The sequence below is a fragment of the Anomalospiza imberbis genome, chromosome 3 (assembly GCF_031753505.1).
Source record: "Anomalospiza imberbis isolate Cuckoo-Finch-1a 21T00152 chromosome 3, ASM3175350v1, whole genome shotgun sequence".
NCBI lineage: Eukaryota > Metazoa > Chordata > Aves > Passeriformes > Viduidae > Anomalospiza > Anomalospiza imberbis.
In genome coordinates this window covers 61,531,794-61,552,445 of record NC_089683.1, presented here as the reverse complement: position 1 = coordinate 61,552,445, position 20,652 = coordinate 61,531,794, and the positions used below count along the sequence as shown (strand labels likewise).

The 20,652-nt window shown below is 39.1% G+C and overlaps 1 protein-coding gene across 5 annotated transcripts in view; it reads right to left on the bottom strand.

Moving 5' to 3' along the window:
* The window catches only part of TULP4 (TUB like protein 4), a 144,450-nt gene extending 124,279 nt beyond the window's left edge, over positions 1 to 20,171 (bottom strand). Inside the window, exon 1 of one of the 5 annotated variants that reach the window (XM_068184688.1) lies at positions 20,063 to 20,171. The gene's annotated coding sequence lies outside the window, so the exon portion shown is untranslated. Of the gene's footprint in view, positions 1 to 1,924; positions 2,067 to 19,092; positions 19,270 to 19,313; positions 19,339 to 19,944 lie in introns of those variants that run through there. The other 4 variants (XM_068184689.1, XM_068184692.1, XM_068184690.1 and 1 more) reach the window with 4 other exon arrangements.
* Between the last annotated feature and the right edge of the window lie 481 nt (positions 20,172 to 20,652).

Sequence of the window (20,652 nt, the reverse complement as noted above, 5' to 3'; positions counted from 1 at the left end):
GTAGCAAGTCCTATAATTAACATTATTCTGTTGTTTTTATCCCCAGGAAGTTATATAAATGAAGTAACTGTCAAACTACTTGGACCCAATGACTTCTCTTCCTCAACAGAAAACTCTCAATGCCTTTTTAAGTGCACGTTTATCTAACCTATACCCAAAAGGGATTTTTTTTTTTAAAGCTCAGATTCAGAATCTACAAAGCATGAGAATCAAAAGGGAAGATTCATCATCACAGTTAAATCTGTATCTTTTAAATAAACACTCACACAGAGCTAATGCATTCGCATACAATTAAAGCTAAAGTTATGCATGACTAAACAAGAGAAAGAATGCTGGTGTGGGTTTTTTTTTCCTTTAGATTTTCTTCTTTCCCGTTGCCAAGTTTCACCTTATTGCCTTTCCCAAGGAACACAAGGATCTTCAGAGGAAGACAGTAAAGTTTTCAAAATAGCCAGAGGAAAGATTGATTTGGTTGAAGGATATCAGCTTCATACACTTTGTACTTCATTTTAGAAACTTGGATTTGGGAAAGTAATATGATTGCATTCTGTACATGATGTGCTACTTCGCAGACAGCTTCTGCTAAATCTGACAAATATAGGTCAGAGTCCTGCAATCACACTTTGCTCAAGCACACTTTGCATTTTCTTGACAAAAGTAATAATAAGACAAAAGCATCTGAGGTCATTTCATAACATAATTTTGATGTAAAATTTTATAGTTATCTTAGTTACTTATTTCCTCCTATGCCTAAGACTACTATATATTTAGACAAGCCTATTTCAGTACAATCTTGTTTTAGTTAAATAAGTACTTCACAAAGTACCTCCAGAGCTGTATGAAAGCCCAATATTTACCGTATTAAGAGTTTTGGGAAGAGGTGAAAAAGCAGAACAATCAGAGAAAAGAAATAACATATAATTCACTCTGACAATTCCCTCTGTAAAACTCAACATCTGTACTGAAGGTTGAACATCTGTATTAAAAAAGCCTTCTTGCAAACTGTGTAAGGAAAATTCTGCTGCTTTTTCTGGTAAGCAGCTTGGCAAGGTAACATCATAATCTTGCGGTGTCAGTCCTCCCCTTGAGCTTACAAAGTCTATTAAAACAAATTACATGAAAACATCTTTTTCAGGATTTCAATTCAGTAGTTTAAGAGGATCAGGATATTCCAGCTCCTCCTTAGATTCAAGGAACATAAGACAGTACAGTACTTCAGTGTCTAATGCTGCATTCACACCTTAATACATTGTCCATTAACTGTGTATTATTCACAGACCACATAATAATAGGTTACTATGAAGAAACTATATGCTTTGTTGTTACCTCTATTAGCTAGATTACAATGAATTCAACAGTTCAGCATGTGCTTGAAACTGATGTTATATTTGATCTGTAGCAGATGGATGCACACAACAAACATTAGAGAAAAAGGTTAAAATACAGTATCATATAAAGTGTTTTCATACAATGCTTCTGAAATTAGGTAACCTAATGATAGTTTAATAAAATTCTATCCCAATAATTAAAATTAATATATTACTTTTCACTTACTCTTCTACTGAATGACAGCCTGAAACAAAGATGATGAACATCCAGAAATTACAATATCAGAATACAAAAATTCTATTCCTAGCTATTAAAAGAATTAAATACTAAATTAAGTATGGGAAAATCTAGTTACTCAGTGACTCTAAAACCTCAAATATTATCTGACAGATGCTGATTTCATTGGATTGTCAACCTAACTCACTACTTGGCTGCTTGATTAAAATGATGCAAGATTAAAAAAAAAAATTAAAAATCTGTTATACTTAATATATGATTCACAGATTATATGTTTGCCTGAAATCAGTCTATTTCTTTTCCATAAAGGCATAAAACAAGATTTACATTACATATGAATATACTGCCTTGTTTATACCTGTACACCGTCACGGCAGAGTTGTTTTACTGCTGCTGCTATTTCTCCTTACGTCTACATTGTAATGTATTTATCTTGTCAAACAGGCTGTGTAATGCTTGTGCCACTGGTCAAAACAGAACATGGAAAGGTTGCTAGGATTATCTCTGAGGAAAAAAATAATAACCCTCTCATTACATTCCCAGGATGAGGAATTCAATGTATTAATAAAACCACAAGGCCATAAGACAATGCAAGGAGCTGGAATACACCATTCCAAGAATGTTAAATAACCCTAACACAGAAGTGAGTGGAAAAATGTTCCAGAGTAAGCTTGCAAAAAGCAAACCCCTAAAGACAATCATCATATAGGAACAAATAATTTTACAAATTAATGCACCTGAGAGATATGTAATATGTCAGTTTTATTTTTATTCCCCACAGTGTCAATACCACAGTAATCCTACCAGAATCTATCACTAAGAATTGGAATAAACAACATTTTACTGATGGATAACCCATAAAACAAATATTCCATTCTTTCCTGTCAAATCTCTACTGTAAACAAAATCCTTAAGCAACTTAGCCACAAAAAAAAAAATCCCACAATAAGGTGACATTTAAGAGGCCTGCAAACAAACCCAAAATTTCTTCCCCCTGTTCTCAGGAGTGATCAAAGCACAGCACTAGATTTAAGAAATCGCTAACACTTCTTTCTTGTTCTCATCACGTAGACTGAGATATTCTACCCTTAGTATTCTAAGACAGCTATAAATTATCTGCAAAGCCTATCTGGTCTGTTTAATTATCTTGCATATAATTTTTTATTTCTATTGGATAAGTAGGTAGGAGGCAGTATTCACAAGTTTCATGGATGCCCTTTAAGAGCAAAATGCCAATAAAACAATAACATTTCGAATCCCTATGATTTTGCTTCAGATGCTAATTGTAGTTAAATACTTTCTGAAGTCTTGTAATCCATGTCAGCAAAAATGGCTGGAAAGTTATGTTAAGTTGATTAAAGCTTGAGAAGCTAGAGCTCACATCCAAAAAAAAAACCAGTTAAATTGGTTTTTCAGTTGACTGAAACCAGTAACATAGGGTTTTATAAATCTAACTCACAAGCTTTATTTTGGACTTGCATGTTTACCAATTTTCATTTCAGATTAAGAAATCCATCTCACAGAAAGCAATATGAACCATAAAATGAAGCAAGACACTGCTAGATTCTAAACAGACACGCTAGAGCAATGCAGAGCTGCAAGGATCTGATTACAGACTATCTTCTGCCAGGTAGGCAGTCTCCCACTGGGATGGGGAGCACATATGCTGGGATGTTCTACAATAAAATAGTGTTTCTTATGTAGAGCCTTACAGATGTTGCAGGATTATTCTCTCTCAATGCTTCAACATTTTATCAAAATTTTTAAGCAGAGCATAGCAAGGCATTCATTGTTTAATAACATTCCCTCATGCAATGTGCTCTGTGATTCTTCGATCTGTTGCTTTCCTTGCAAAAGCCAAAAGCCAAACTACAAAGTGATTGCTCTGGGTTGATAGGGAATGTCCTTTATTGCTGCTTCTCAGAACAGTACCCAGATCAGCAAGAGCTCCAGCAGACTAAAAGCATACCCAAGTTTATCTCCTGGAAGACCACATGCAGATGCAGAAAATATAATTTCAACATTTATTGTTTCTCTTGCTCTGAAGCAGAGCTACAAATAACTGACACCTCACCCATTTTCAAATGAAGCTTCTATAATTACATTGCTATGCCCTATGGAAACACTACTGGGTTTCTCATAGCAACCTTCAATGACTCAGAGAGCCCTGCTCTTACCACAAAATTACTAAGAGCGCTTCATCTATCTTCAACAGAAGAGCTGGTACATGACTGGCAGAGTCACCACTACCACTAGAAATCCAACAGCTTTATGACATCTTGTCTCTTGAGAAATAAAGTTTTATGGCCAAAGTATTAGTACATTACATATACAGTAAGGCAGGATTGCTCCTGTAAAAATCTCTCACACCCTGTGATGCCTTCAATGCACACACCACAGAGTCTTTTTAGCAACTCTGTCAGATAGATAAGTACAATTCCTTCCCAAAGGCCTGCAAGACAGCAAACTGTTCAAAGAAGCCTATGCTGTAAAAAGACTTCTTAATCTCTGACACCTCAGTGACCCACTCCAGTTTCCCTTCCTAGATCCACTTGGCCCTCATCCCTGCTTTCACTGCCAGGTGCCCGTCCGACATCTCCTTGAGTAGCCTCTGTTTCTTACATCACCACAAGATAAATGTTTTAAAAAGTGAGAAATATTCTGTGGCTTTAGGGCTTTAGATTAAATCACTGATGGGTCAGGTGAGTGTGGAACTGCAGCTAAGGAGCAGGCACAAGACTGAGGTGCAGGAAGACATTTCAGAAACAGGAAGATGTTAGCTCAGCTCAGCTGCACCATGAAACTTCAGCCCTGGGACAGAGCTGAAGCAACTTTCTTAATACTGAAGAGAAAACTGGCATTCTTCATAAATAAGAAGGCAGAATTTAACATTACTGGCTTCCAGTCTGTGGTACAACCCCTGAGTGTAGCTCATCCGATGTTTTCCAGTCTATTTCTACCTTGCTTCAAAACATTTCTGTCCATTTCTACTCTGCATTCAAAAAAATAATGGTTAAATGGTCCTTCCTTCTGGAACAATGTTCTCCAAACTGCCATATATGCCCCACTGACATACAATATATGTATACATAAAACCACAAGTACACAAGGTACCCTGAAGTGTTGTAAGACCCAGGCTAGAACAAGGCTGACAACAGTCCAAAATCTAGTGTCTCTCTAATCTCCAACACTGCTGGGGTAACAGAAAAAGATCCCCCCAAAAAAACCAATCTTTTAAACAATTCCATTTTAGGATTATCTTCCAAACTCACAATGGTATCAAGTTACTTTCAAATGAAACTAGAATTCCATTTACAGAAATCTAAGGTTTAGAAGATTTAGAGAATGTAACTAATAAAACTACATACTAGATGTTTTGGATTCATATTAATCATGTTTTTCTTTGAAAATTAATTTGTTTTTAAATAAAAGGCAGAATTACCTTTAGCTTCTGACCTGAGGTGACTTTTTAGATGCTGAATCACTACATCAGTAGAAATAGCTGACCTCAACATCAAATTTCTTTTTTTTTTACATTTTCTAAGAAGAAAACAATCTTTTTCAGTTTCTCCTTGAAAAAAAACCTGACATAAACTATACTGAAATAAACACAATTTTTCCTCTATGCCTGAAGAAAATCTGTTGCAAGCTGATCTGTGCCTTCAGCAAACTGAAACCAGTTATTTACCCAGCAATTTCCCTCATTTTAATGATCTGTGTCACTTTTAAAACCTCAGCAAAAACATTTAAGCAATACATACTCAATATATACATACACTATTTATTATTAAAGCTGTTTTAATTTGACAACTTTTATGAAAGGCTAAATTTATTACAATAGACTAAGACAAAGAAAGTCCCACTTAAAAATAGTATCTTTTCATATCCATTTTTAGCCACCCTGTAAATGTTCTCTAACACAGCATAGCAAAAAAAGACTTGGCAATGTTATTGCCATAGGCTCTTCTTCCATTATAGACCCATGGCACTTTCGTCACAACACAAAAAGGTCCCAAATCTAGTTGAAAAGCTAATAATAAAGATAAACCAAGTTAAAAAAGCCAAATTCTAAAGCGAATTGCATGAGGTACAGGCACACATCCTCTTCTAACCATTTAGCAGGAGATCTGTGATAGTCTCTACCAGGTACAGCAGGAGAACGCATATTAAAAGGACAAAGCCAGGCTTCAACACATTTTGTCTGCTTTACAGACAAAAAAAAATCCCTTTGGATGTATTAGTTTTATTTACTTAAAGCTTCATGAAAAAATAGTCTTCCTAATTCCAATCTCAACATCCACAAGATTTCAGATGGATGAATATGGCATGAGCAATGCATATATCCAGTCCATAAAAGATGTGCTATGCAGAAATTTGTATTTCTGCTTCCCCTCATTGAAGGCCACCTACATATGCATACAACAAAAAAAACTGCAATGGCTATTTGCCAAACTGTGCAGTGTCATATGGCAGCAGTGAGTCAATCTTTAGAAGCTGGCTCCAACCTCATCAGTGGCTGATGTGCTCCCCTCCAGCTGTGACATCAGGTCAGGACAAGCATTATCCCAGTCATGCAGCTGATGGCAGAGCTGGAGGGAATCCCTCTAAGAGGAAAGCAAAGACAAAAGGAGCAAGCTTCCTTCTGGGAAAATGGGATGAATTAAGGTCATACTGAAAACAGGCAAGTGGTTCATAAGGTAAAAAGAGCACTAGATTAACATCTGGAAGTCATGCAGTTTTATTTTGAAGTCATGATGCTAAAGTTCTTGGCCAAAAGGCTCAAATCAGACCTCAGGCACGGTATCAATTACCTGGACTGAATCAACAGGCCAAGAGTCTGTACTCACATATTAGAGCATCATCAGCCATCTAGTACAAGGGGTGTTTAATTAGCTAAGTAGGGATACAGGGTTTGGGGGGAAGGGAAGTAGGAGACTCCGTGTTCTTCAGACTAGTAATAATGTTTGTAAGATACTTTTACACTCAAAAAAACCCACAAAAAACAAAAAAACCAAAAAACCACCACCACCCAAAAACAACAACAAAAAAAACCCCAACTGTCACACCCAACCAAACCAGACAAAATCAAAATTACTGATGCATTTTTTTATCAGCATGCTAATGAAATGCCACACTGACATAAGAAATTACATGTTCATAAAATCCACTATGCAAGACAATCCTGTCTCTGTAAATCAGATACTAAATCCACATAAGGAGATAGGACTGTTTTATTTAAAAAACAATGTACAATCAGCAATTAAGCAAAAGAGAGGAAAATGCTGAAAAAAATTTAGGAAGGCAGTGATTCTCTTCATATTATTCTCCTAAAGACTCAACTGATAGAAATATATAATGGGTATTTGCCTTAAAAAATTATACAGATTGCATGCTCCTAAGAAAAGCATGTTATCCTCATGCTAGATTCTTTCCAGCAGACTTTCCACAGACTACTGTGGTTAGTACTGTAACCACAAAACACGGCTGGGGGAACAGGACAGAACACGCAAAAAATACCTCTCTGACAACCTATACATTTGTCTCAACCCAAAACCTGTGCACCTTTGTTTTATTTTCATTTCTGCATGACACAAACATGCAACACAAAGAAATAGAGCAGTAGAAAGCAGGAAGAAACCTTTCTAGATGATCAAGGCCTAGGTTCAGCAAAATATGTCTTTATATTCTCAAGCCATGAACACGCCGTGATACCCTGCTGATTGTGGGTATCACCACGAAGAGTCAGGGCATTTGACCAAAGGATGTCGCTACTATGTTATACACAACCAATTTCTGTGATACAAAGGACCTAACAAGCACTGACAATCAACAATGCTTTTCTAGCTGAGAAAGCAAATTGCTGTGTGGCAGTGTTTTCAGGCTTTCCACTGACATCATGCTAAGAAAGAGGCAATTGTCCCAAGGCAGATTTAGACTTATCACCAGCATGAGAGAATGTCTTGTTTATAATCAGTAAATATAATCAGTAAAAATTTTGAATCTAGAGGGGTGTAGCAGTCAGAGGTCCTGCAAGGCCTCCCTGGCAGTCACTTGCCTCAGATAAGAAATGCCTAGTCACAATGACTGGACCAAAGAAGCCCCTCTTCTGCACTCGGACCCTTGTTATCTCTCTGTAAGACTATAGGTCATATTCGCCCTGACCCTGGCGATTGGACAATTTCCAACACCCCTGTACCCTATATAAAACCCCATTTCTGCCCAGTTTGGCAGAAGAGCTGCCACTGGAACCCTTCGCAGGAGCTGCCAATAAAGGCACCACTGTGGAACCTCATACAGCCTTCTCCTCTCTCTCTCCCTACCCGTCTGCCCATAGCACTTAGCAAGCAAAGAGCTGAAATCACTAAAGAGCTGAATTCACCAAAGAGCTGATCTCACTTAAGAGCTGCTTGCTAAGATTGCCCGCGGCTGGGAGCTAGCCTAGGGACCTGGACAGGTTGTGCTTATCAGCCCAGCGCTATCCGGGACACCTATGGCAGCCGGGGTCGGATGGACCCCGGGAACCCCAGGCCGCATTAGAGGGGGACCAAAAAAAAAAAAAAAATTAAGCAAAGACTGAACAAATCTACTTGAGGAAAATCTGTTCACTTTGTTACTAAATACCAGAAAAATTCTGCAGAAGGTACTGCATGTGAATGAGTGCTAGAGCAAGTAATTCACAATTTGAAGTACCTCATTCATTAAGCCTTTGATCCTTCAAATTGTAGAGCACATGGTCCAAAAACCTCAACATCAGAAGGGAGACTATGGCTTTCAGAGCAGTGCCTATACGCCATTTTTTGTCTAAATACTGTTTTGGCCAGAGTTCTGGGCCTGAAATTTTCTAAAACAGTGAACAAAAGGTCTCTGGCTCTCAGTTCACAGCAAGTGTGCTGCAAAGTGCACTATAGAACCTAATGCTGCCAAACAAGCTGTGCACTTCTTTGTGTTTCATTTGGTATAGAATCCAGCATCTCCCCCAACTTCTCCCTCCCTGTTATCACTTATTCTACTTTAAAATAGACAGCTTTGAAATATCCTGCAAGAAAAGCTTGAAAGAGAAGACCTGAGTACTATGGTACAGGCCATCTAACAAACATCACAGTCTAGACAGCAGAAACCTTAACAGTTTCACTTTGAGGATCTGTGCACACTATCATCCACATAGCCACAGGAGCCTGTCCTGAAAGAACAACTTAAAAATGCAGAGGGAAAAAGGAAGAAAAATGACAATGCTATCATCTTCTGATGAATTTAAATCCCTGAGAGATCCCTGACTTTACTCAGTTACTCAAAAAATATAAGCAAACCTGCAAAGGCAAAGAATAAGTCCCTCAAAAAACAGAAAGAAAAAAGGATAGGTGAACAAGACATGCGAACTAACAAGTAGCTCAAGGTGAGACACACAGGAAGCTTTGCATCACAACTTAAGAAACACAGCAAAGAAAATTATCACAAAATAATGTGATTTTGTTAATTGCAGTTTTCATGGCATGTTTCATTCATCACCAAACTTCTGAATAAGCATTTGTACCTAAATACCCATAAACCACAGAAAAGGACCTTATTGACTTTTCCTACTCCTCTGTGTGACCCAAGGAATTTTATATTTGCCTCTAGTACAATTCTCTTCTTCACAAGGTCTCTGCCCATATCCAGGTACAAGAAAGGAGCAGGACAATTAACAGTGGACTGTGTGAGAGCAAGCCTCATATCTGTATTATGAATTTACATCTTACTGCCTCTGAAAAGAACACCAGTTTAATGTAAGCACTCATGTTCATATATAATCCAAAGACAGTGCTGTGTGGAACTTCAGACTACATAACCCTAATGTTTCCTTTTCGTCTTAACATTGACATCGATAAATTATATTTTGCATACTGTATACTACACTGTCCAAAAATAAATCTGGGGCATAATAGCTGAGTTAACTATTAAAGAAAATTGCAACAAATTAGCACTCTGTTCTCCAGAAACAATCCCAAACAGGTAGGCTAAGCCTTTCCAACAAAAGAGCATCCCTGCTTTATTTGTACTGCTTGAGTAAATACAAACATTGCTAAAGGACTGTGAAAATGAAAACTCCCACAACCTTACATAAATATCTGCAGCCAGAAAGCGTCTCTATGAATAAAGCTGAGCACTCCACTGAAATGTTTTCTATTGCATAGGGGTGAATAAAATGCACTAACCTTTTTTCACAAATGCACCCTTAGCAATGAATGAGTGATAAAGACTTGTCACTGCTAACTCCCATAACTCCCAACACACAGTACTCTAAGCAACACTGTGGACCCTGTGATTCACTGTCTGCAACTAACACGTGGAGGAATTTTTCAATACAAGTGTACTTCAGTGGATAGGTTCAAATACATACCCTATCTGGGTACCTCATCCAGCCTGCACTTTTGCCAATATTAGTAATATTTTGAAGTATTGTAACTTTAGCAATGTTGTTCTGATGGTTTACAGATATTAAGTGATAAGCCAAGAGTTCACAGTCTCAAGAATCAACAAGAACACCAGTAAACAAGGAGTTGCATAACAGTATCTATATAGTTTCACCTGCCCCATTTCAGGCCCCTCTCTTTCTGCAACCTTTTTAGCTTAAGGTGTACCTAGATTAGTCATCTTCAGTTGAGTGAACATTTGGCTCTATTCCAACTACACCATGATTTCTTTTAACATGACCCTGATATTTTGAATCCTTTATCCAGTATCCTAGGAGCGCTCCACTAGTGTCAGTGATTCTAAGAAAAGTAGTAAAATAGCATTATTCCCATTATACTGCTAAGTAAAGAACAATTTAAGCATCTCAAGGCAATAAAGAAGCTTATGGTAGAATTGAGAGAGAAGTATAGGAGTTCTGTCTCCTAGTCTGCTGCTGTAATCATCAACTAATGCAAAAGAAAAAAATTAGGTGTTACTTTAGACTGTCAAAGGATGGCTTTGGTTTCTTTCTAAATCATCATTTCATCAGAACACCCATTTGCATGACGATGCAATTGCTTTTTAAATTGTTGTACTCACATGCCAGCAGCCTCCTACAACCTACTTCACCTTTCCAACCACAAGACCCACAAGTAAACACCAAACAAGCTGAGGCAGAACCTCAAACACACCCTTAGGAATTACTGGAATACCTGAGGTTATCTGAAGATAAGCATGGCTTCCCTTACAAAAACAATTCTGAAATCTGATCCAGAGGATGCATGCATTTATCTATTATGAAGGACTGGAAAATAAGCCAAAATTCCTTAGGATGTCTCAAATGAATGTAAAACTCTGAATCTAAAATGAAGTAAAAACAGGGCAGAAACCTTCTCTAAAAATAGATCTTGCTGTGCAGCCAAGTATGCCTGCATGCAATTGTTATTTATTTTTAAATTGGAGTAATTTTCCAGGTAGGTTTTTCGATCAGCTAACAGAATGAGGAGTTTTAAAACTAAACAAAAGAAACCCCCAAGATTTCTCTCCTGATCACATTTGCTATAAAGATGTAGAGGAAATCAGGAAGGAATAACAAAATGCAGTCTCTTGCCTGGCATTCCACAAAATCACAAAATTGTGAATTTCGATGAAGGCAAAGAGTAACAATACCAACATCCAGGAAATATGGTCCTAACTCTTAACCAGAAAGACTGGAAGAAACTGCCCTAAAGATTGAAAGACAATATGAAATCAAAACCATAAACAAACAAACAAATGAAAATACACATAAACAATAGACCCCACATGCCCCAAGCTCACAGCCTAATTAAGAGCACAAACTGAAAGAACTCATGAACTCCTTAGTAGGTTCTCCAGTACTTTCTCCATTAAACCTACATCACCTCAAGCCTATTCTTATCAAGTGTTATCACCCCACACGTGGATGGGTGCACTTAAAGATGTCATTAGGGACAATGAAGACAGAAACAAAACTGAGCAATGTCAGCACTTAAGGATTTTCCATTCAGTCCTTCCACACTAGTCCTGCCAGTGAAGAAGGCAACAACCCAAATCTCTTAGGATACTCCAAGGCAGAAAAGTTATTCACAGCTTGAGCAAGTGCTAGGCTCAGAAAGCCTGAGATCTTAAGTCTCCACACCAACAAAACAAAGCACAAGCAAATATAAGTGAGAACAGACAGTTGCACATCACTATGGACACTCAGTCATCGAGCAAGATATGTGTCAAAGCTGTGACAATGCCGCTGGAGGCAAATCAGTATGATCCAAATCCTCACCGTGTATCTGTCCCATTGTATCCTTTTTAACAAAAACTAGCAAAAGTAGCAAATCTCCTCCTGAAGGCACTATAAAAAATTTATCATTTCCGATGCAAAGGTCATTTGATTGTTTTAAGAGAATTTTCATTAAACAAATGCTGGCTATTTCTTGGTTTCCCTGGCATCCTTGGATGATAAGGATGGACACAAATTCAAATCCAAGGCAGGGAACGAAGTTTTCCTAGTATTTCTGGAGCTTTAACAAGTAATACTATTTTAAAACTGCAAGAGCTTGTTCTGGCACCACAGCACCAGACAATCAAATCACAGATATTTTCTCTCCAAGCCACCAGAAATATTGAAAGCAAACTCCAAAGGGAGAAGGGGAAGACAACTATCCAACCTTTGGAACATAAACTTCCTATGACAGAGACAAAAGACTTTACTGTTGCATCTCATGGAAATAGGAGACTATCTTTTATGAGATCTTGCAGCATTAATGATCACTTTTAGCCCAGAACAACTACCATTCAGGTTATCTGCTTTCCGAATTAATAACTGCAAAACAGACCAATACAGTACTGAAAATGAAATTGTATTGTAAGAATTTTCTATACATCCTCTTCCTCAACTCCCACGCAACAACATCACTCTTTCTTCAGTGGTTTCTCATTTAAATCATTGAAAAAAAGAGCAATTTCCAATTCCTTTATTAATAAAAGTAAGTACTAGTTTGTGGGAGGGGTTTCTGTTACTGACTTCTAATTCATAACAACTAAGGAAACAAACGAAGTCCTCTATAATTCCCCAATAGGATTTAAAAGATAACATGCAAAAGCCACAGCCGCCAGTCTCTAAAATCCTTTCTTTAAAAAGTCATCGTGAATCCTACCTAAGAGTCAATATGGTTATTAAATTCTCATACTGCTTCATTTCACCCCTGCTCCTGCACCTTCACCATCTCTCTGTCATCCACAGATTGTTATTCATCCATCGGATATAGGTATTTTTTGACAGAATATGTTCTCCTAAAAGACATAGTCAGCAATTTGCTGCTGCAAAGTATATAATATACAGTTCTCATGATAATATGTGGATGACATGCAAGAGTATACCTCATCTTTGCTGGTTTACTTATGTCTTCTCTCCATGTCCATCTCCTCTGTAGAAGAGCATACCAGCACCTTTCTAATCAGACCTGCAGCATGCAGGCTGAGGTGTTTTTCAGAAGATGCTGCCACTGCACTTACCCAGCATGAGACCCTGAGGCTTCTGGGAGGAGGGACTAATACTGTACAGGCACACTCCTAGCACAAGTACTGAGCTCAAATTACACTTTTTTAATATAGTATACTTTCCTCAATCTTATTACAGGTCCAGTGAACAGACTTTCAAATTCAAAAATTCTCTTTGCAACACCAAAAAATAATTTTTATTTGATTTAATACATGTTCCACAGGGTTATTCTACTGGTGTGAAGGAAGACAATGTCTCCTCAGTGGGCTGGCAAAATCTGGAAGGAATCCACTTCTAAAAGGACTGTAACTCAGAGAAAGAGGACTTAATCCTATGATTTGTGTTTGCTTTTAATGGAACCCTATTGCTGCATCAAAGCTTTGGCCGTTGAGAGAAACAGACTAATTCCTGCTCATAAGGCTCTGTTACAATTCACAATAAGACTTCATATAGGTATCTTCAGAAGAACCACATGCCTTACCCCACTGCTCTAATCTATTTTTAATCTATTTTATATATTCATCTCCACTTTGGAAAAACAGCAAATGGTTCCAAACTGCATACCTGTAACATGAGCTGGTTTAATTTTATCCCTTGATCATTCATGCAAGTTAGCAGATTTTCACTGCATAGCTTCCCACGTCAATATAAAATACAAATTAATTTATTTAATTCTCTCCTAGAATTCAAACACTTTAATTGCTATGGCAAATTGAATTCATAAACACTTAATGGACAATGGAAGCTGTAGCCCCATTTTCTGATGACAAATTTAAAAAATAAATACGTATATATATATATGTGCCATAAAGCATCAAACATCATTAAAAATCTTCGCCTTAAGCATCAAACATCATTAAAGACCTTCTAACAAACCCTACCAGATAAGAGAAGGAAGCAGAAATCCTAACCAGGGTAAGTCCATATCAAACTAGAAAAGTCCTCAAGAGACTCCAGCCCAATCCAAGCCAGGAAATGCAAATCAAACCCTCTTGACTTACATCATTATTTCTTTACAGATTAAGTGAAAGTTCCTGTGCTGACCATAGGAAAGAGCCATTTACATATTGTTCTATTTCCAAATTATTCAGGAATGTCTTTTTTTTTTTTTTTTGAACAACTACTGGGACTGGATATAATACCAGTCTTCTACTATGCAACTACAGAAAGCTCTTCTAAAACCTCAATCAAAACTTTCTTCAATCTTATAAACTTGGCAATTACTTTCCACAGGCCAGTTTTTTATGCTCACAATGTTTCTACAGATAGAATTCATATACAGTACATAGGAACTACACAGTCTTTACAAAAAGATACATTGTTAATAGCAAAACTTGCTATAAGCATTTCTCAGGTTCCATGTTAAGATGAATGAACTCAAAGTGAAAAGAACTTTTTTATGAAGACTCCTTTCTTTATATTTCACAGCAAACAGGAGTTTGCATACAAGGCCTGACATTCCATGTGTTCTCATGGAATGCTCTCATCAAGCACTCAACTTTATCCATAGAAGTTTCTTATCAAATTTTACAAATTAAAAATAACAGGGTTTTACATCAAGCAAGTTAAAGGCATGGAGGATTGTAACTCTTAAGCTGGCAACAGATGAACTAAAAATGGACAAGTAAAACTTTTGCCATTCTTGTGTCACAGGATACTGCAGATGCTAAAGCTATCAAAGGTTCAAAAAAAGATGGCATAAATTCACCACAACTATTAAAACCCAAATGATTAAATACCATCTGCCCACAGACCCCTAAACTGCACCCTGCGAGAGCCCAGTGACACTTCCCTTCAGACATCCAGCTATTTGTAGACCCTATCATACTCTGCCCTGAGCATCTGCTATCATTCACTGTTAAAAACAAGATACTGATGTAGAAACACCTCTGGTCTGAGCTGATATGACATTCATAGGTCCATATTTTTGTGCCTGGGAAAAAAAAAGGTACAATAACTAAAGCTGGTTCAACACTTACACTGCTCAAGTCCCTCATTTCCAAACACTATGCAGGGCACTTGTATGGCAGCCAAGATATTTATATAGTAACAGTTCTTAATATACTTACATGACTCGTGAGAGTTGGGGAAGACACCAGAAGTATGTAACTCTTCCTCCTTCCTTAGCTGAATTCACTCCCCCTTAAAACTTTTGCTTAACACTTAAAATAGCTTTATGAGTAACATTTCTTTCTAATTTTATACAACAGTAACTATTATCCATACCCTCTGTGATCTGCAAGACAGGATTTGTGTTAGTCAATCTACCTTCTGTGTATTTTAATCAGATTTTAGATAGGTAGATCTCTAGGGTTGTGTTTCATTTTTTAGTTATTTACAACTGAAAGGATTTCATAGAAGACATCCCATCGTTCTGTTAGAATAGAGAGATCTGTTCTTTATAAAGCAGAGACAGCAATAACATTGCTACTAATGCCTGCATGCTCAAAAGACCAAGGTTCCCATTGTATTAGATACTGCATCCAAAAGAGAATAAAAGTGAGAGTGCTTTCTCCCTCGTTTAAGAATTTTGTTAGTTATGGTCTTTCTCCAACTAAAGAGTCTCCTGTGGACTGTGATTCATCACAATCACAGCAGGCAGTCAACCTTTGCTTTTCCCAATAACTTTACTTGCTACTTATCTCCAAAAACACTGTTCTTCTATCATATTCTTGCTATACATGCAGAGGGATTCATTTCTTGCATATTGTGTCCAATATTTATGGCTCCTTTTCGTGTCTTTTGTCTGTTTAAGTGGTGCCAGAGACCACTGGTAATTCTCTTGCACCAATTCTCTATAAATGGCTATATGCATGCATTTGGCCACCTTTGAAATTTACTGTTCAAACTAGTGAAACGAGATATACGAGGATTTTATTTAGAAAACAGTTCAGCTGCTAGATATTTATTTCAACAAATATTTAAGGAAAAGAGTGTTTTCAAAGGAGAGGAATCTATTCCATGGCACGTACAAAGCAGAGGAGGAACTGATAGGATGGATTGATATGAGTATTGAGAAATGCTAGATTTTTCTATTCTAATGGGAGAGTCAGCCTTCAAGTTTATGTTTTGCAAAAAGTATTTGCACTAGACAAGGATGTTGGAGACTATTCAAACCCAGGGCATCAGGAAAGTGTATGACTACCAGCTGCGTCTGTTAGCTCTCAAACTATGCAGAAGGCAACAAAGGACCTCCACACTACACAGCCCGGCTTTCCAGTGGGACGTTCTCCAGACCAGATCTGATATCACACAGCTATAAAAGATATGGCACAAAGCAGAGTAATACTGAGGCTTTTCATGGGTGTGAGCACAAAGTAAAAGCTATTCTAGTGAACCATTTAAAAGATACTAAAGTTTTAAATACTGTAAAATGATGTAAACAAGGCATTAATAAAAATTACACAACAGAGAAACAATGGATCAAATAATAAAAACATGGATGAAAACAAGAGTCACACAAAAACAATGAGCACAGCAACAGGCAGTTTCTTGAAACTGGACTTCTCAAAACATTTCCTCTTGGACTTTTTTCCAAATAATCCAAAACCACACAAATCTAAATGAAATCTAGATGCAAGTCTGCCAACAAGAATGCATTATTTCTACAGGGAGCCAATTGAAATCACCGTCCACACCTGTCCAACTTCTGACAAACATTTTATTGCAGTAGCTAAGCCTTCGTTCTCTTTAGTAAAAGGTTTATGACTTAGATCTAAGTTATACAAGCTTCTGGTTCTTGATAGCATTACACTGTCTAGGAATACAGTTCCCATATTATTTAGCATATAGTACACCATACAGTTTTCAAATTATAATATTTCCATTATGAAATCTACCACACATTTCCTAATTTGTATTTTATCCCTAAATGACAATGACCAAATATATTATCTTGAATTTTTAAAAAACACCAACTTTTTGTTTTGTAAGACCTCAAGTCCTAAGTAACTATGAAAATGCACTAATAATGTAATTAGTAATAATCAGCTGCACATCCCAACTGAGAGAGACAGTTGGAAAACAACTTAAAGATGTGTACTTCACATCCCTAGCATCAGAAGTTGTTCTGCCACCAGATCCATTACAAAAATGAGACACTGATAGTGACTCTAAAAAATGAAATATTCTGTACCATTTCTACCAACTCTACCACAGTAGAAATGAAGCAAAACACCTAAGATATGAGGATGCTGGCCATGTAATTCATTCATTCACACACACTTTTTTTTAATCCTGATCAATATCAAGACACATACAGAGAAACTCTCTTGAGCAGTCAAGCTCCCTGGTGACTGAACTAGAGATGTGCACCATTAGTACCTGGATCACCTGAACAGGAACTGTCCTGAAGTATCTTCTAGCTCATCAATAAATATAGTTAAGCCTTCAGCAAGGTTTCTTCTGACATTAGGAAGTCTGTCCTCTATAAAGCATAGGCTTAGCTCCCAACACTGGCATAGAAGGTACGGTAAGAAATTACCTCAGTCCTCATTAAATGAACAACAGAAACAGAAAGGTGAGTTTGTTGGGGTTTTATTGTAAAAAAAAGAATTAAATCAAAAAGTCTGATTTTATTATTAGAGCTTCTTATAGCAATCACAGCAGACAATGATCTCTTAATGAGCAATAAGTTACATGATAATAATTACCCTAAGATAAGAAGAGAATAATCACACAATTCTTTTGCAAGGTGCTTTGAGATCTACTAATGAAAAGCAATGCTAAAAGCTGTGTATTATAAGTATGCTTAATAACTACATAAAATAAGTACAACTTTTTCTAAAGGCTAGCTATAAACAAAACTGATTTTATTTCAAAGTTTAGCTGAATCCATTTTTTGTGATAAAAATGAATCAGCTGCATGACAACAGCTTTCTTGGTGCAAGTTCACAACAGAACCATTTAAATCTATTCATTGCCTTACTGAAGGAAATATAATGAATATTTTAAACTGTCCACCACAGGCTCAGTATAGTTCAACGTGAGTAGGGTTTTCACAGAATAATGAATGTGTTAAGGGTTTTACAACAAATACCTGTTGACTAGGTAAGAAATCCAGTCTGTTGTCAGAAGCAGTGATGCAATGCACAAAAAAATAAATTGTCTTTCTATGAAAATCATTCATAACAGTTAAAGTTGTCCATTTTCTAAGCTATTTTTAATCTTATAAATAGCTATCTATATATACTATCAACCCACTACCTCCTTTCAGCCCCCAAGAAACTGCTAATGACCTTCTTACAAAATTCCATTGGGGGCGTGGGGGAATATGCAGTTTTTTGAAATAGCTCTACTTTGCCTGACATTCCCACTGCCTGTGAAAAATGAGGCCCACTCGTGCAAATGTTCCTTATAAGAGCAATCAGGTTAGGAACTGCTGGCGTGAAGCTATTTCTTGAATTAGGATTACAGGATCAAGCTGACAGCTAGCATACCCGGGGATCACCATGATTTTGCTATTGTGGAAAAATCTGTGATGGTATCCTCAATATAATTTTACCAGAAATCTTGACACAATGAGACAACAATTTAAGTGTTAAATTTAAGCTTAAGTATAAACGGTTAAATGTGAGTGGTTCATATGATCATCTCCAAAGCTGTCAATATTGTATTATGGTAAAACGCTTGCTATTTTGACACAGCTCTTACTAGACTTCATTTTATTAAACAGTTACTTTAAGATTTAAAGTTTGCAAATTATTTGTAAAAACAAACATTAAAAAACATTTTTTTTATTTACAGTTTTCATAGGTATAGAAAATATCCACTGCAAATACCCTTTACCTATTAAAAACACAGGATGTTGCTCATGAATCAGTAATACTTGGACAGACAAATTTAATCCTAGCAAAATGAAACTACCTATGACAATAATATGTCTGCAATTATATTTTTTCCAAAAAAACCATTTTCTATTAAAAGGCCTTTGTTTAGTTCTCGTTTGAAAAACATGTACATCTAAGCCACGGGCAAAAAAGGACTCTTAAATATAAAAACATCACATTTGACTAGGCAATCCCTTAACCTCAAATTGCTGGAGGCCTGGCTGGTTTCCCAAAGAATCACAGCACGCTCACCCTGTTGTTATGGTGTTTCCTAAGCATCTGCTATGTGCCACTTGCAGAAACGGCAATCCAAACAAGACAGACCTTTGATCTCACCCCATACAGCTGGTTTTAATCGCCTGCTCTAATGTCTCAGTCAAATTTAAGCACTGAACCGGTAAACGATTCCTGCTCTTTTTCGGAAACCCTTAGGAAGCCAAGGTGCTGGAACACGTTCGCACACAGACGCTTACTGAAAGGCACGACGAGAAGACACAACACAAAGAATGCGAAGGAGTTGCGCTCCTGAGGCGGATCTCTGCACATCGCGGGGCACGACTCCGAACCGTGCGCCCCCCGCCACCCACAACCCCGCTAAGGCGGGGGCACGGGGGGAACGTAGCGGGAAGGGGGAAAAAAAATAGAAGAAAAAGACAAAAATATTTACAAATGGCTACGGGCCGTGCACGGACAGTCACAGGTGATGCCGGAGCCAGCGCTTCCCTCCCCGCCGCCGCCCGGGGCTCCCGGACCCCCCGGCCGCTCCCGGACCTCCGGGGGAGGACGGGCACCACCCCCGCCCCACGGCCCGAAGCCGCAGGTGTACGGGTAGGACGGGGGCTCCGGGCAGCCTCCCGCCCGCGTTCCGCCGGCTCATCCCGGCCGGTGCCCGCCGGGCGCGGGGGAACCGCCGCGGGAAGGACGCGGCTGGCGGCACACGGCGGACGCGCACGTCCCGGCGGCGCGCCGGGACCCCCCCGCCCCCAGGGAGCGGGACCGCCCTGTCGGCGGCCGGCGCCCACCGGAACAATAGGAAAACAGCCCCGGAGCCGCCCGCGGCCCCGCACAGCGCCCGGCCCATCCCGCCCCACCTCCCGCACTCACCTCGGCGCGGCAGCGGCGGCGGAGCGGGCGGCGGCCACTCGCGCCCGCGGGCTCCCTCCCTCCCGCTCCCTGTTCCCCTCCCTCCTTCCCTGCCCGCCCTCCCGGCTCCGTCTCTCACCGCTCCCGGAGCGGCGGCGGCGGCGGCGGCTGGGCCCGGCTCCCCCGCCACGTGACCCCGCCACGTGACCACCGCCCTGCCCCGGCCCGGCTCCGCCCCCGGCGGCAGCCCGGCCCCGCCGGGATGGGCCCCGCCGGGATGGGCCGCGGCCGGGACACAGCGCGGCGCGGCGTGGGGACAGCTCGTCTGACCGGGGAAACAGCCGCCAGCACGTCCCTGTGCCCCGCCAGCCCCTCACCGCCCGCTGGAGCAGAAATCACAATAGCGGGCGTGATGTGACAGCCAAGCGCTGAGAGCGAGCTTGCCGCTCCTGCCTTCAGGGCTGAGAAAAAGGAAAGTAAGTTGGTGCCGGTATCTGGGGCATCGAGCCCCGTCGTGTACTTCGCACTCCCCCCCGCAAGAATAACAAGCGCCGTATTCCCGCATTTTTGACTCACACCAAATACCCCAGCGAGCGAAAATTAACTGTGCTGACCAGTGTTCCATGCTAAGCGTAACCTTTGCTCCCAGAAAATAATACTTACAGTAATGGGTCAAGGCAGTGTCTTGTCGGAGGGAATGCCTTTATCCTCCAAACTTGGAAATTCAGG